This window comes from Macrobrachium nipponense, chromosome 4 (assembly GCF_015104395.2).
Source record: "Macrobrachium nipponense isolate FS-2020 chromosome 4, ASM1510439v2, whole genome shotgun sequence".
Lineage (NCBI taxonomy): Eukaryota > Metazoa > Arthropoda > Malacostraca > Decapoda > Palaemonidae > Macrobrachium > Macrobrachium nipponense.
Window position 1 is genome coordinate 30142496 of NC_061100.1, and position 17346 is coordinate 30159841.

General features: G+C 34.1%; 1 long non-coding RNA gene across 1 annotated transcript; it reads right to left on the minus strand.

The window, feature by feature from the left end:
• Positions 1-462: 462 nt before the first annotated feature.
• Positions 463-2109, minus strand: LOC135211629 (uncharacterized). Its single transcript, XR_010313681.1, has 2 exons — positions 739-2109; positions 463-611 (listed from the first exon to the last, which is right to left on the minus strand). It is a non-coding gene; the product is annotated as an uncharacterized LOC135211629 (long non-coding RNA).
• Positions 2110-17346: the final 15237 nt, after the last annotated feature.

Sequence of the window (17346 nt, forward strand, 5' to 3'; positions counted from 1 at the left end):
TTGATTAATTATTTATTCATTGTTAATAAATGTTTATGTTATGATGCAACTCTCTCATTTTCATTACCTGTTAGAATGGAGAGAAAGAAGTGGAGAGAGAGAGAGAGAGAGGGGTCGCTTAGAGATAGAGAGAGAGAGAGGAGTTGCCGTGAGAGAGAGAGAGAGAGAGAGAGAGAGAGAGAGAGAGAGAGAGGGGCTGTGTGTATTAGTTTGCCTGACGTTCGAGCTACACGCTTACCAAATGAATAATGAGGGAATCTCCCCATTACATATATATATATATATATTAATATGGGGGAATTATCCCACCACTATTACATGGGAAACCTCCATGTATTTCATACGGTAAGCGTGGACACGAAACGGAAGGCAGACCCCCCTAACTCCATTACACACTCAGGCTCTTTCTCTCTCTCTCTCTCTCTCTCCATTCTAACAGGTAATGAAAATGAGAGAGTTGCATCATAACATAACGTTTATTTACAATAACAACTAAGTCGGTTAACTAAGTAATCCAGTCTCACAGACTAACTTAAAACTACTCATTGTCAAGTCACCCAAAAGGTCACACCTTTCCCTGGGAACTCTGTCCCACAGAAATCCAGAACCATCTGCCAAAGATACAGAACACATTCTGGTAAGTACACACACAAGTTTAAAGACAAAGTTAATAAAATGGAACATCTTACAAGATATCAAACAAGCCACCCCTTTGGCTAAAGTAAAGGTAACACTTACCCATTCCCAACCGGACACTAAACACTATGTCAAAAAACTCCCCCGGCGAATGCCACGGCATCTTTGCCTATGACTCGAAGCCCTCTGTCAAAATCCCTCCTATAGGCTTGGGTATGAACGCTTTTAACAGAAAGAGGCGCACACGTACATACGAACACACAGTTCGACAACGCCTCGCGGTTCTAGTTGCATCTAGTTTCACAAAGGCACTTTGGGAAGAGTTCATAAACTGTCGTACATTGACTCGACGAACTAAGCATTTTTATCTCACGCCACCTCCTAGAAACTCATTGATCAGCTACCCTCAGGTCGTTACTCTGCCCTGTCCTCCACATTCCACAGATTACAGAGAATGCACGAACAATATATTATTAATCAAAACCCTATGTCTTACAGATTGCTCGGCCTCGCACCTATATGCTAGCTCCCGCCTAGCAAAATTGCTTATACAATATAAAACATTGGCCGGCTTAAAATAAAATAAGTAAAACTGCACGTCTCTGGCATTATAAAATAAAGTCTTATCACGCTTTAATCTCCCAATAACACAAGACGCATTTTCTCTGATATTTTCTGCATTAGGATTCTTGAATATCCCTCTTCGCTTGTCTGCAAGTAGCTGAACAGACAGCAACAGGCTATAGCAACTGTAGGAAGACGGAATGCCTCCCTCATCGTAGAAGACTCTCACGGCTTCTTGTAGATCCCCAAAAAAACACGCTGTAGAATTCTCTCGATCACCCACGTGGAAATACTTGTAATCACCCTGGGCAACATGGCAGCAACCTCTCTTCACGGCTGGTGGACGTCTTGCTGGAGTCGGTGAACTTTTGGGCGTTAGTATGTCAGTCAGGTCTTTGGTCAATCTAAGAAAATTAACCCAAACATACTACCTCTATCAAACAATGATCTCAAAAAGGTCAGAAATACTAACTGAACGTTTCCCAATTAACTCCCTCAAATATGACTACTAAAATGATAAGTCATTATCACAACTCTCTAAGAAAAAGAAACATCAAGTTCTCCAATTCAATTCCCCAAACTCGCACATCAGCACACACACAACTCAGAAATCACAGCAACTCCACGGAATTCTGCACTCACATTTCGAACTCGAATGTGCTCACAAAAAAAAAAAGAAAGAAAAAAAGAAAAGAATCACGTAACACCCAAACCCAAAAATGTTCTCGCAAGTTCTGACAACCCACAAAATCAGTAAAAACCTCCACTTTTTAACAGCAAAAACCCCTTTACTGCTCAATAATTAATCACAATGAGACTTAATGTCAAACTCCCATTTCGTAAATAGCAACCCTCGAAAAATCACATCTCCCGGTAAAATCAAATCTCCCGTCCAAAAAAGAAATGTTATTTAAGCTCAACCCCAAATCATATCGTTCATAGGAAAAGGAAAGAAAAATAATAAAAAAAAGATAATCACAAGTAGATTTATTTCCCCAATCACAAAAAATACATAATACATGTATAATATGCATAACTCCCGCATTTTCCTCAAATGCTCCATGTAAAGTTATGGAATTTGCCAGAAAGCAAACTCTCATACATGCGCTTTCGTGAAATGCTATAGCCACATTTCCAGATATTGCAAAAAATTCTGATCTGTCACCATCAGAAGAAAAGAATCAGCACACGGCTCATCACATCGCTTGTCAGCAGAAAAATCGACTGCGGACGCATGCTCAAACAACAGCACAAAAATTGTCTAGTAAGACACATAAGTTTGGAAACTCATGATTCTCAAGAAAAAAGGTCTAACTGACACATTTCACAGAATTAACTCCAGGATATGACTAATGTGTTCAAAAATTTGTCTCGAAGACTTATTCTCTCAACATGACTTTTCCCAAATTATATTTCTCCAAGAATAACACACTTGTGAACATGAAAAATGCACACACATCTCCAAATAACTCGTAATGCAGTAATGCCACTTCTCTCTAAATAGACACGAAATCAAAAAAAAGAGAACCTCAGAAAACTTCTCTTTGCTCAAAAAAAAACTCCCATAACCACAAAAAAAAAAGGGTCACCCGCCCAAGATTAATTCCAACTCCATTATGAGACATCATATCAATAATAACACCACTCCGGTTATAGAAATATTTCCTCCATTTGGTTAATAACCAACCCCCTTATATTATTCTCTTATTTCTCCAAAGCCACATGTCAGTAGAAAAAAAAAAACACCACTCCAGGAATAGAGAATAATCACCTCTATTTCGGCAAATACAAAATATTTACCTCTATTTCCACAATAACTCCATGTGGAACAAAACAAGGCTCCAAATAATATATATCTCCAGAAAATGTGCACTCAAGGCATCTAACTCACACACTCCCAAATATTGCCCCATAATCTCCAAATATGTGTCTCCATTTGCAACAAAGATGGCTGCAAAATAATTGAACCAAACATAGCTCATACCACTATTGGCAAATATCAAAAATGGCCAAAAATATATATCTCCCATATATTATATCTCAAAATATAACTCCAAAATAATATATACCTCCAATTATCTCCCCAAAATAATATATCTCAATTATAACTCAATTATATCTCAATTATAACTCCAATTCTCCAGAGAATAACTCAATGTTATAGTAAAAACTATAAAAACTCTCTCCATTTAGCATAACTGCTAAAAAAAAAGGGCAAAAACTCGGCAAATAAAACTGTCTAGAAAATTCTAGAAAAAATCACCAATGTGCCACAAGTCATTATAACAGAACTCCAAATTCACAGTGTCTAAGCAAAGACTTCCCCATATGCACTACGACATAAGCCACTAGAAAACTTAACCAAGTTTCCTATCTCTCACAAAGTTGTCACAAATACAACAAGGGTATTGTGCAAGAAAACTCACAATTCCTGGAACACAAATATCCAGAGAAAAAATGTAGTGCCATTACGTATGCATTCAAAACATGCAAGAAATTCTCCCCTATATTACTCTATAGCATCAAATAGCTAAAACACGAACACGTTCTCTTAAATGACTCTAAGTCATGAACTGAGATAATATTCACACTAACTGGAGAGAAAAAAACAAATTCAAATTCACCCATGGTAAAAAAACTTGTGTCAGCGATGGCTAACTTCCAAAAAACCAGGAAAAGAAAAATCATCGGCACCATTAACTCTCCCGTAACTCACTAGATGTCAAGCAATTATCTGCTGAACTCATAAAAAAAAGGAAAAAAAAACTAAAACAATGTGTTGTTAGTTCTTCCCATAATCACAAAAGATTTCACCTCCCTTGACAGCATTAAAACACCCACGTATTAGTACATAAAAAATCAGTATCAGAAATATCATTATCACAAAATCACCAAAAAATTGCTATCATCAAAATCATCAGTATCAGTACAAAAATTAACACCAAAGTTAATGCTTGTCCATTCTCCAAAAATTCAGCACAAAATTCAGCAAAACTCACACAATTCACCAAGATTCAGCCAGATTCATCAAGATTCAGCAAAACTCATCCCCGTGAATCACTGAAATATTCTCCAAAGTTACAAAAACTGAACAAATAATTAACACAAGACTTCTCCCATTAATTCATTGTAATAATTATCCCTGAATAATTATCTGTAATAATTATTGAATAATCTCCCATGAAATATCTCAAATCTCTCGTAAAACAATTCTCCCGTAATGATAATTATACTTAAGCAAACTTCCCGTGACACATCTCAAGTATAACAATTATTAATAATAATAATAATAATAACTCTCCATAGCAATAATTCTCTAGCAAGGGTGAAATTCAAATAGCATACAACAGTATTGCTGAATCCTATGACATACAATTTCTCCAGCATGCAACACCATGACATAACACCATTGCCACACAACACAGATACAACACCAATCATCGGCATTTCAAAGTAATTTCTCCAACACAATAAAAAAAAATAATCTGTGTATATTTGTGTCTTTCAAGGCACAAAGAAACATATAACACATCCCGTGCATGTTAACTACTTTTCCCCTCATTTTCGGAAAAGAAAAATCTCTTATTTCCTTTTCTCTTCATCCAAGAGAGAAAAAAAAATATCTTTTCTAAAAAAAAGACTCTACGGGCATTTCACTTCATCAACTAATCAATCAGCTGATATCTTAGCATCCAATGTCAAGGCCAGACCCATCTCCCAACACTAAGAAAAAAAAAAAGGAAAAGGGGAAGTTCACCCACACTGAGACAAAAAAATTTCTCCCCCCCTGAGAACAACCCCTCAGTCGAGCAGCAGAACAGCCCGAGGTATACACTAGTAGTATCCCCATCCCGCAATACCCTCCCCTGCACTATCTCTCGAGTGAGGCTAGTGGTACCCATGCAACTACCCTCCCAAGGGATGCCCGTACACCCTCGCAATGCAAGGCGCCTCTCTGCAGAAATATGCTGAGCCCTTAAAATTGTGGCCGCTCTGTGTCACTAAGCCAAATCTGCTTATATAAGCACAGTTCCCATGCATAGAAAAATACACTCCTATGTTTTAAACAAAGACGAATGCATACGTCTATTATAAACACGTGCAAATAAAGAAAACACGTTCACTATGGGGAAAGACAAAAAATTGTTTTGACACCTCTTTGAACCAATCCCATAACCCTGAAATATTTAAACAAAAACCCTCTCCTTTTTGATAAACAATAGTTTAACACTCACCACTCCATAATGGGAACAAAAGGAACTCGAAATTCTTCGTAAAAACGCGTAAATCTCGTCGGCACAATACAAACGCGACCGGTGAGATGACCACTAGCAACACTCACTTACAAACTAGACTGAGTTGCTTGTCTCACGACTCCCACCCTGAAGAATCTTGGTACGAGCAAATTTGATGACCCTAATAGAAAATCTTTCCTCATCCCCCCATCCCACGGACGGACATTTTCTCTACCCCTTTTATCTTCTAACTGGCCAACCATCTCTACATTGGCGTTCCTAGGCATAGAAAAGCAAGAAAACTTTTATATCCCATCTTTAACCGCTGACACCACTATTAATATGGGGGAATTATCCCACCACTATTACATGGGAAACCTCCATGTATTTCATACGGTAAGCGTGGACACGAAACGGAAGGCAGACCCCCCTAACTCCATTACACACTCAGGCTCTTTCTCTCTCTCTCTCTCTCTCTCCATTCTAACAGGTAATGAAAATGAGAGAGTTGCATCATAACATAACGTTTATTTACAATAACAACTAAGTCGGTTAACTAAGTAATCCAGTCTCACAGACTAACTTAAAACTACTCATTGTCAAGTCACCCAAAAGGTCACACCTTTCCCTGGGAACTCTGTCCCACAGAAATCCAGAACCATCTGCCAAAGATACAGAACACATTCTGGTAAGACACACACAAGTTTAAAGACAAAGTTAATAAAATGGAACATCTTACAAGATATCAAACAAGCCACCCCTTTGGCTAAAGTAAAGGTAACACTTACCATTCCCAACCGGACACTAAACACTATGTCAAAAAACTCCCCCGGCGAATGCCACGGCATCTTTGCCTATGACTCGAAGCCCTCTGTCAAAATCCCTCCTATAGGCTTGGGTATGAACGCTTTTAACAGAAAGAGGCGCACACGTACATACGAACACACAGTTCGACAACGCCTCGCGGTTCTAGTTGCATCTAGTTTCACAAAGGCACTTTGGGAAGAGTTCATAAACTGTCGTACATTGACTCGACGAACTAAGCATTTTTATCTCACGCCACCTCCTAGAAACTCATTGATCAGCTACCCTCAGGTCGTTACTCTGCCCTGTCCTCCACATTCCACAGATTACAGAGAATGCACGAACAATATATTATAATCAAAACCCTATGTCTTACATATATATATATATATATATATATATTATATATATATAAGATATATATATATATATATATATATATAGATAGATATATATGTATACATATAAATATATAAGATATATATATATATAGTATATATATATAGATATATTTTTATATATATATATATATATTAATAATATATATATGATGATACATATAATATATATATATATATATATATATATATATATATATATATATATATATATATATATATATATACACATATATATATATATATATATATATATATATATATATATATATATCTATTATATATGTGTATATATATATATATATATATATATATATATATATATATATATATATATATATATATACCCTGTGGCCAGATGGTTGACTACATTTCTCGCCTTGCATAACCCAAAGGGAGCATTTCCTGGCATAACGGGCGCGTGACTCCCAGAAACTTTTTGTGATGCTTTTTTCAATTTTCTTTTTATCTCCTAACAATGCCTGGCTCGCTAGTCGAGGGCTGCTCACAGGACGTTTGACCTCGTCAGACTTATTTCCAACCAAAAATCTGCTTCAAAGGGACGGATACGTATTCATGCGCTCTCTTTATATTATGCTGTTTAGGTGTTGAGTCTTTTCTCTTGTTATTTCAGTTCTTAGACATCTTTTATAATGAGAGAATTAAATTACTAGTCAAATTATCAAGGGTTTACATTTTAAAGAAGTCCCTTCGCTTTCTCTATAATTCTGGCCTCTCAGTTCATTTATGTAATATATATGTATATTGTAAGGCGCTGGTTGATTATCTTATCTCTCGCGTTTGAACCTGGATAATCTTATCCAGTTTCAAACGCTGGATTCCTTGGAAATGCTGAGATCAAAAACAAATAGAAAATACGCCATGTGCATAAACCAGACCGTGAATACATTCCAGAGACATGAGATAACCACGGGAAAAGTTATCGAGGACATGAGAACAATCTAGCGTGCATCTGCATGCGTTTCTAAGATGTAGCATGCGTGTATTCTTACGTCTGTTGGTGGGCGTATTTACGTACGTGGGTCACAGTAATGAGAAATAATCTCGAATATGTGAATTAATGGGCAATTAGACGACAAACTGTCACAGTGGACAATAGTGATTTTGGCGTAGAAAAGGCGCTCGGAGGTCCGTCGGAAAAGGTAAAAGTGGAAAACTTTGGAAAAGTTAACACCTTTCTAGTGACATTAAGTTTAGCTTCTAAAGAAGGGTAATGATGTGCGACACACATTTTATTGACAAATTTTAACATTTCATTGTTTGATAATTATCTTCTCATCTTCAGATGGATTCGAAGTCACCATATAGAAAATGGGTTTTCTCTACACTTGTATTGACTTTTGATAAACTATGAATTCTTTGACAGAAAGAGAAAAGAGGGGTACTTACTTGAATATGATTTTGGGAAGAATATGATAGTTTTAACACTTTTTTTTTTTTTTTAGATATTCTTAACTCATTTTATTCCATTTTCATGTTAGCTATTCTTGGCAAATAAAAAGTATATTTTGTAGTAGCTGGAGTTTGAATTTGTTGCCTAGAGTTTGATATTTGATTTTCAATTGACTTCAGAGGTGACACTCAGAGGGAACAATGAAAGGTAGGTAACGTTTCCCAGTTAGGAGTTCTCTCCAATTATTTAAACGGGCGTCATTTTAACCTCTTAATATATATATTATATATATATATATATATATATATATATATATATATATATATATATATATATATTATATATATATATATATTATATATATATATATATATATATATACATATATATATATATATATATATATATATATATATATATATATATATATATATATATATATATATATAAACAAATTGCTACATCGCTACAACCTCATAAACACCTAGAATGAAATCAACTTTGCTATATACAGATGCCGTAGAAATATTTCGCTCTCAGTATATTATGGATGGAAGTCCCACTTATTTATTGGATTACTTACTTTCCAAAACAAAGTCAGATTAGAGAATGTCATTTTAGAATTAGATAATATTCAATAAACTCTAACATCTGATTGATTTTGTATGAATTTAGTTTCGAAACATCCCAGATGTAAGACTTCTGAATCATAATTATTTCAGAATTGCATCTAGATAGTCTTTTCAGTATCGAATGTATAAGGAAATGACACAAGACATTTCACTCGCCCTTTCATATGTAAATGAAATTGTTCTTGATGATGGGTGATTTAAATGTTTATTGGTTAATGAATTCGTAAATTTGATGAGTAATGATAAGACATTAATGATTTGGTAATGTAAGCACTCGATGAATTATAACTACGTGCATAACAGATGAAGGTGAGAAAAACCGGGGCATATGAAAGTGAATTTTATGCCAGAAGTTATCACAGGATGTTTTATATATTTCACACGAACTTATATCCATTTACATTTCAAATTAACTTCTGGTTTTATAAAAACTGAAACTGAAAGCTTCTAAAACCTTCTCCTCGAGCTGCGTAAAACATAAATAAGCATAAGTAATTCTCCAGTTCTGTCGCAATATCTAGACTCGTGCAAAAGTTTGAGTGGAGTCTGAGAATAAAACACTAGGGAATCCTCTCGATTTATTTCTGGGATTCAGCAACGTATCAGGAGAGTAACCATTGTGGAGCAGAAGGAATTATTAATAGAAGTCAATAGAATATAAATATATGTAAAGAAAAAAAAGACCAGTAGTGTTCAGCATTCAACATTGCCTGCAGATACTCTGATTTCTCATTCGTGCTCTGTGATACTTGATAGACTTCTCGTAATTTTTTTTATTTTTTTCGTGATGTATAAAGACTAAAAAAACGTTTAAGTATAGCGTTCGTTATAATACATACATACATACACACATATATTCATACATACATACATACATAAGTTTTTTGAATGAATAAGGTATATACTCTCATTGAAAAAAATGCAAGAAACACAGCAGAAGCTATATTATTATAAGAAATTACATTCATATAGCATTCATTCAATCTATATTTCTTCCAATATATCTGAACAAGGAAAAACTTAAATACACAGAAGAATTTATCACCATTGTCACATATCTTGCTTGTAATGTATGAAGATAGATTTCACATTCATACATAAGCTTTATGACTGAGATATATCTTGCATAACTTACGGTGTTGAGGTACAATTATATTAAGGTTTATTGTTCCAGCGTCTTCATTATCTCATCTAATTGGGAAATGTTGCCTTGGTATATTGTGAATTTATATTTTTCGAAATGCAGCTTATTCTGATTTCTTGAGTTCTAGACGAAGCGAACATGCTGGATTTAATCTATGATTGGGACAAGGTCGTTCTGAAAGAAAATACTCCACTGAGATTAAAATATTCTGGAAACAAACATTTTTTTTTTCTTTTTTCTGAACGAAAAACTGATGTTAGTTTGCCTCAGGTCTACATAAAAGAATGTATCTTGCATAAGAAAAATGGATTCAGCGATATTTCCAGGAAGATGGAATAAGAAATTTTTCTGTGTGTGTGTGTGTGTGTGTGTGTGTGTGTGTGTGTGTGTGAACACGGTGCCTTTTTCGTTTTGTAAAAGTGCGTTTCTCTATTTCTCATAGAACATTACAATTCGGATTTTTCTTTATCATAGACGAATTATTGACGTAGTTCCCATTTTAGGAAGTTGTCTGCCCTTATCAGACCTGGAGAAGGTTGTAAAAATATCAATATTGGTCAAAGAAAGAAAGGACTGACCATCGGGTAAATAAAAGAAAATTTTGAAATATTCTAACTATTATTATTATTTTTCTTTTTATTATAATTATTTTCTTTTTATCTCAGTCATCCTATTCGATTGGGTGGTTCTCCTAGTATGGGGTTCCGGGAGGTTGCCTCCTGCCTCCTTAGGAGTCCATCACTATGTGCGCTGTTTTCTAGTAGCACACTCTTTTGCATGAGTCCCGGAGCTACTTTAGCATCTAAGGTATTATTATTATTATTATTATTATTATTATTATTATTATTATTATTATTATTATTATTATTATTATTCAGAAAATTAACATTATTCATATGAAAGAAAGCCAGAGGTACCTCAACTCTTATTGGCGGATGCAGATAGCAATTTAGACGCATTAATTGAAGTATATCAGTTAAACAAGGAAATAATAAAACTCTATGATTATTTTCTTTTTTTTTATTCCAGGATGAAGGACTTTTCAAAGAGGACCCTCCAATACCAACACAATTGTTATCTGTACCTAATACTGGAGTCGCAAAGATAAAAGGTTCAGTAAGAAATACCCTTCATTGAAAGGTATTATTTATCCTTAGTCTCTGTTTTGTGGTCAACGACGATAAGGGAAAAAATGCGCCCAGTCGAGTTTTCTGTACAGCCTTTTCAGCGCATAATCAAGGCCACCAAAAACAGATCTGCCTTTAAGTGGTCTTGGCATAATTATCTTACAATTCTTATTTTTATTTAATTTCTGGTATTTTTATTTTTATTTTCATTACTTTTATTTTAATTTTTCATTTTTATTTCTATTATTTATATTTTTATATCATTAATTTCTTGTATTTTTTATTATTCTGTAAGAGCCGCGGCCCATGAAGCTTTAACCACCGTCCGTTGGTGGCCTAACCTATACCGTTGTCAGAAGCATGATTATGGCTAACTTTAACCTTTGAATGAAATAATATCTATGGAGGCTAGAGGACTGCAATTTGGTATGTTTGACGAATGGACGGTGGATGGCCAACATACCAATTTGCAGCCTTCTAGCCTCTGTAGATTTTAAGATCTGAGGGGGGACATAAAAAAAAAGTGCAGATGGTCAACAAAGCCGACACAATAGTTTTATTTTCTGAAAACGAAAAAGGATATTACTTTACATACCATTGAAAACAGTCAATATTTTAACGTTTTCTCTGGCGTATGATACATCGACCGTAAAATGTAGTGAGGAACAACTAAAATGTGAACTGTTCGGCAAAAGTGTAAGAGTTTTTTTATTTTATTTTTCTTATAAGCCATTCTTCAGTCATTTTAGAGAGACCATCGACATTACACTTGTTTCTTTTCCTTTATACATTTTCAAATTTGGGAGATATATCAGGTTAATAGATGCTTTATTGAAGATGCCTGACAATAATTTCATCTAATATTTCTGCCTAATAAATGCGAGTAATTAAGAAAACATGGAAAAATATAAACAATCTTAATAATGAAACACTGAAACTTATTATGTTTCTATACCATTCCCTGAAATTTGTTATTCACACGGTATACCGGGAAAAGAGGCAATATGTCTCGCCTAATGCATTGTGCAATATTAGAGGCCGAGATATATTGCCCTCTTTTCGACGTTTATCCGATTCGTGTTATAATGCTTATCGGATTTTTTTTCCAGTCTTTCCTTGGCCCCGAAGTCGCTCTACCAAGAGAAACTTTCTCTCTCTCTTTCTCTTGCTTATAGCCGTAGCAATGAGAACTTCAGAAGTGCATGCGAAACTGCAACGCATAACAACCCTCAAACAATTCTACTCGTGTATATTTGAAAATCCACTTAGTACATTTGCGCTTACTCCGGGAAGGGTTCGAAAGTTTAATAAAGTTTTTATAAATTTCTATTATTGTAGACCACTTAGAATAATAATAATAATAATAATAATAATAATAATAATAATAATAATAATAATAATAATAATAATAATAATAATAATAATAATAATAATAATAATAATAATAATAATAATAATAATGCATTGTATTCTCTGCTTTCATTACTGTGAGGACACGGTAAATTTCCTCGTCAATTTATGAACTCAGCTTAATCTTACGCCAGCCCGCAAAATGTCTCTCATATTTCGTCTCATTTGATTATTAAGCCAGCGACATGTATGCTACCAAATTAGCCCACAGTCTGTTTATATATTGTGATCTGCGTAATCTCTTACAAGTACAAACGGCGCGCATTACCGAGGAAAAAAAATAGGTTGCGTCTCGGGATAAACATCTCATGATTTTTCAAACTCTTTTGGCTCCAGGTAAATCATCTAGGAACGCCTCCGTTAGTAGAACTAAGTTTTGATTGGGAGGTAAATGTTTCAAGAACCGTTTGTTGATATGGAACAGTTGGAAAATAGGAGTTTTCTTTATCTTTTGTCTTTAATGTTTCATTGGTATAACTGTAACAGTTGTTTTCTTAATCTTTCCATCTTATCTTGCCTCCCTGTATATTATTAAACCCGTTTTCTGTTATTTTTACTTTTTTTTGGACGCTTTCTTTCAGTCAAAGCTAAGAGTTTGCTCAAGGAAAAAACACTTTTCGCATACACGTGGAGTAAGCCAATAAACTACTTTGTGGCTGTAAGGGGGGAGGGGTAAGAAATATCTACTGAAAAGCTCAAAAACATCTGAAAAAGGTGTTTCGCGTCAAGTTAAAGATACATGAATTTTAGGACAGGATATTTCTGATTTATTTAGTAGAATGAAAATGTAAAAAATAGATAATGATCATGTTAAAAAATACGGAACAATTATTTCATATTAAATATAGCTTATTTATTTAAATTTTCGTTAGTGAAACAACGTGTTATTTAACCGTAGATTTGAGCACATATGAAATAAATAATAAAACTCCACAAGATAACGTTAGACTTTTGTCACAGATTAATATTTCATTCTGTGTTCTGAGGTGATATTCAATCGACGAACTTTACATTTGCTTTAGTGAAAAATATTGGATTTCATTTTTCATCATATATCAGTTTTGGCTAAAGAAATATTTGATAAAACACTTTGAAGATATTCAACTCATCCTATATGCTTTTGTCTTGGGAACTTTAAGAAAATTGGTATATACTTATTATGATTAAAGAAATTTTGAAAGGACTGAATGGGCAAGGAAAAAGTATATCATATATTTTTGTCCAGTATCTCATCTTTAACAGAGCTTACTTGTTATGAAATGAATTAGATTACTTAACATAACAGGCCGTTTGCGAACCATGTCTGTTTTATGAATACATTTTTATCAATCTTAGAAATAAAGCAAACTCTTTGCCTTCATCAACCCATATTGTTTGATGGCTCAATAACTCTGAGTTACAGGTTCATTAGATCCCAGCAAAATTCATTATTGCTCGCTAATTATGAAATTATGACCTGTAAATTAGCAACTGTTTTCAACTAATCAAACAGACATGATAGCAGTTGTGTGTAGACAAATGACATAGAATTTTCGTTCCTTCAAAAATGGTTGTTTTCTCATCACTGGAGGCACAAATTGGAGTGGTAATTGTTAGTCATTGCAACCTTTTTTTATAATAATTCTCATTTAGTGTAAAACTGAGCAGTTTAAATGGAAGTGTTTTTTTATATATTTTTTTATTATTTACTAGGGTATATAGGAAAGTACTATCAATGGAATTTTATATATATATATTTCTTATTTATTATTGAATATAGAAACGTGCTAATTAATTATCTAAATACATCTCCATTTCACTACCATAAAGTACTATTAATGGTGGTGTTTTTTTTATATTTTTTCTTATTTATTATTGCATATAGAAACGAGCTAAAATGATCTAAATACATCTCCATTTCGCCAGTATAAATTACTATTAATAGAAGTGTTTTTTTTTTATATTTATTGTTTATTTATTATGGTATAGAGGAACGTGCAAATTAATTATCTAAATGCATCTCCATTTTGCTGCTATAAGGTACTATTAATGGTGGTGTTTTTTATATGTTTTTTCTTATTTACTATTGTACATAGGAACGTGATAAACACATCCTTAGCTTATTCATAGCCATGTCTACTGCAGGTAATTATCTAAACAAAACCATGCCATTTCTCCACCACAAAACTAACATCCACGCCTCCTCCTTAATAATTTCCATTTCCTGACATTACCTCACCCTTCCTAATATTCACTTCGACTTTCTGCTCTTCCAGAAAAACATCCCCAAATTCGTTTCCTTCCCTTCCATCACGGGCAAGCACTTTCCATCGCATTATCATAAGGAACGCGGATTCATTACAGTTCTATCAGACTACACAATCTGGGCAGATATTGTTTGCGTGAAAAGAAATGAGTTCTCGGCAACCCAGTCACAGTGAGGGTTCTTTTGCTTGATATCCTATTTGTATTCAAGGATCTAAAACTGAGGCGCGTGCTAAAATCTACAGGCAAATATAACGTTGTTTCACTACGAAAATTGAAATAAATACGCTATATCTTATTAGAAATAATTATCTGATATTGTTTAACATGCACATTATTTATTTTTCACACCTTTATTATAACAAATAAATCATAAATATCCTATTCTAAAATTCCTTTGACTTTAACTCAACGCAAAACCCCCTTTTCAGACCTTTTTAGACTTTCCTAACCCTACAACAAGAACAATAACAGCAGGAAGAACAACAACAAAACCGTTTGTAGGCTTACTCCCCGAGTAAGCGAAAATAAGTCAGAAATTCCTATACTAGAGGATGCTGAGATGATATTTGCAGATTTACGCAACTTGAGATATGGTAGAAGAAAGCAGTCTTTTAGGAAAAGATAAACTTTTGGCATTACATTGTCATAACGAGGATACTTTCACGCGAGATCTGATACTTTTACAAATTATCAGAAGTTTTAGCAACCACTACCTGAAAGGTATGCTTTCTCATTGCTTCTGGTACACTCAATATCTCCATATACATTTGAGCTCTTTTCTGCACGTTGGTGATTTCAGATGCAACGATAGACATTTTCGTTTGTGCCAAGAAGCATAATTATGTATATTTTATCACAATTACTATTATTACAGTAGATGAAACCTATTCACATGGAACAAGCCCACCAAAGGGGCTACTGACTTGAAATTCAAGCTTCCAAAGAATGTTATTTCCAACCTCCCACCATAAACCCCACACTACAGCGGTAACTGATCATGATACAGAGCCAGTGATTTTTCCTAGCCATTGTGGGGGGGTGGGGTTGAACCCAGCGACATCTGAGCTGCATGTCACGACACTAGCAACCACACCAGCTGAACCAGAATGCTTGTGATAGTTTTATTTATCTCTAGACAATGGTTGATCTCGTCAGATGCTTTGGTATGGTTGCTTGCTGGATAGATAGGTGACAGAACTCTGTCAAAATATAAAGATCTGACACTTATTCTTTATTCCTTACTTTCACTTGGGTTCACTTGTTCTAAATAAGTGTATCATTTATTTATTTAAGTATGGAATGGAATGGTACTTTGATATTTGTTCATTTGTATTCATGAGGAAAATTCCCTTCAATATTTTCAATATAGGAAAAGAAAAGAAAAACTTTCTCCCATCACTCAAACCTTAGTATGGAGCTTCTGCCTCCCTTACCTACATTTATTATTTTGGATAGTGCTATATTGTAACATCCATTAAACACCTCTTCTCTTATTAATTATGGATGAGTTTAACTATACTCTGTTTTTTTTCATCTGTCCATCCGCCTGTGGTGTTTTTGTATGGCAACACTGCGGGCCGGGCTTTAGATAGTTACATTGTTTACATTCAACGATTATAATAATATCCTATTTCGAATGTTAACGGTGTAATTCGCATACAGTAAATTATTAAAACACTTTTCAGTTGCAAATGTACACCCAGATATCCTTTTATTTACCTAAAACTTACAAATAGCGTAACTATGTAAAGCCCGGGACGCAGTGTTACCATACAAAAACACCACAGGCGGATGGACAGATGAAAAAAAAACAGAGTATATGTTTCATTCTACTTTCACGTTTTCTAAATTTTATGGGAAGCCTGAAAATCTTAGTTAATTGAATCTTTAGTAACCATTAGTTAGTCGAGATATGAAATCAAGGAATATGACGTATTCAATTCTGGAAAAGAAAAGTTCATTTTTCTTTTTTTTTAATGTCGGTCGTCTAAAGACTTGTGCTTTGATCACCAAAAGAATATCTTGCAATTCTCATTATTGCTTATATTCTGGTCCTATTTTTATTCAATAAATAACATTCTTATGATCATTAAACACTTTTTTTGTCTTTTTTTGTAATGTCGGTCGTCTAAAGACTTGTGGTATGATCAGCACAAGAAAATCTTGCAATTCTTAATATCGATGATATTCTGATCCGGTTTTTGCTCAATAAATAACCTCTCTAAGTTCGTGAAACACTTCATCACTGGGAAATCATTTCGATTAATAAAAAAAAACTGAACAATTCTTTCAGTAAATATAGTAAACATCACCTCGTCTTGTTTTTCTACATACTGACACGTTCCCCATTTTCATCATTTGACACCAAACGCCCCCCCTCCCCCCACCATTACTAATGGCACTTATTAGGACTTTAATTAAATCATTGACACTCGACGTCGCCCTCTCATTATAAAGGTCATGAAAGACCAAGTCGCCATTTCATCACACGTAGATAATTAAGAATATGAGCTGTTGCGTAGATTCGTCCATGTCAACCTTTTCACGGGCGAACATACCTAGAGCGTTGATTTATAATACAGTTTTGCATAGATCAAGTGTCACAATGTTTTTTGAGATGTGAGAACGAGTTTTTCGTACATACGAACGTAGGAACACTTACATTATCTCATTCTTCTCTCTTTATTTATTATTTTATTATTTTATTTTTAATTTTTAATAAGTGATAACTTTTT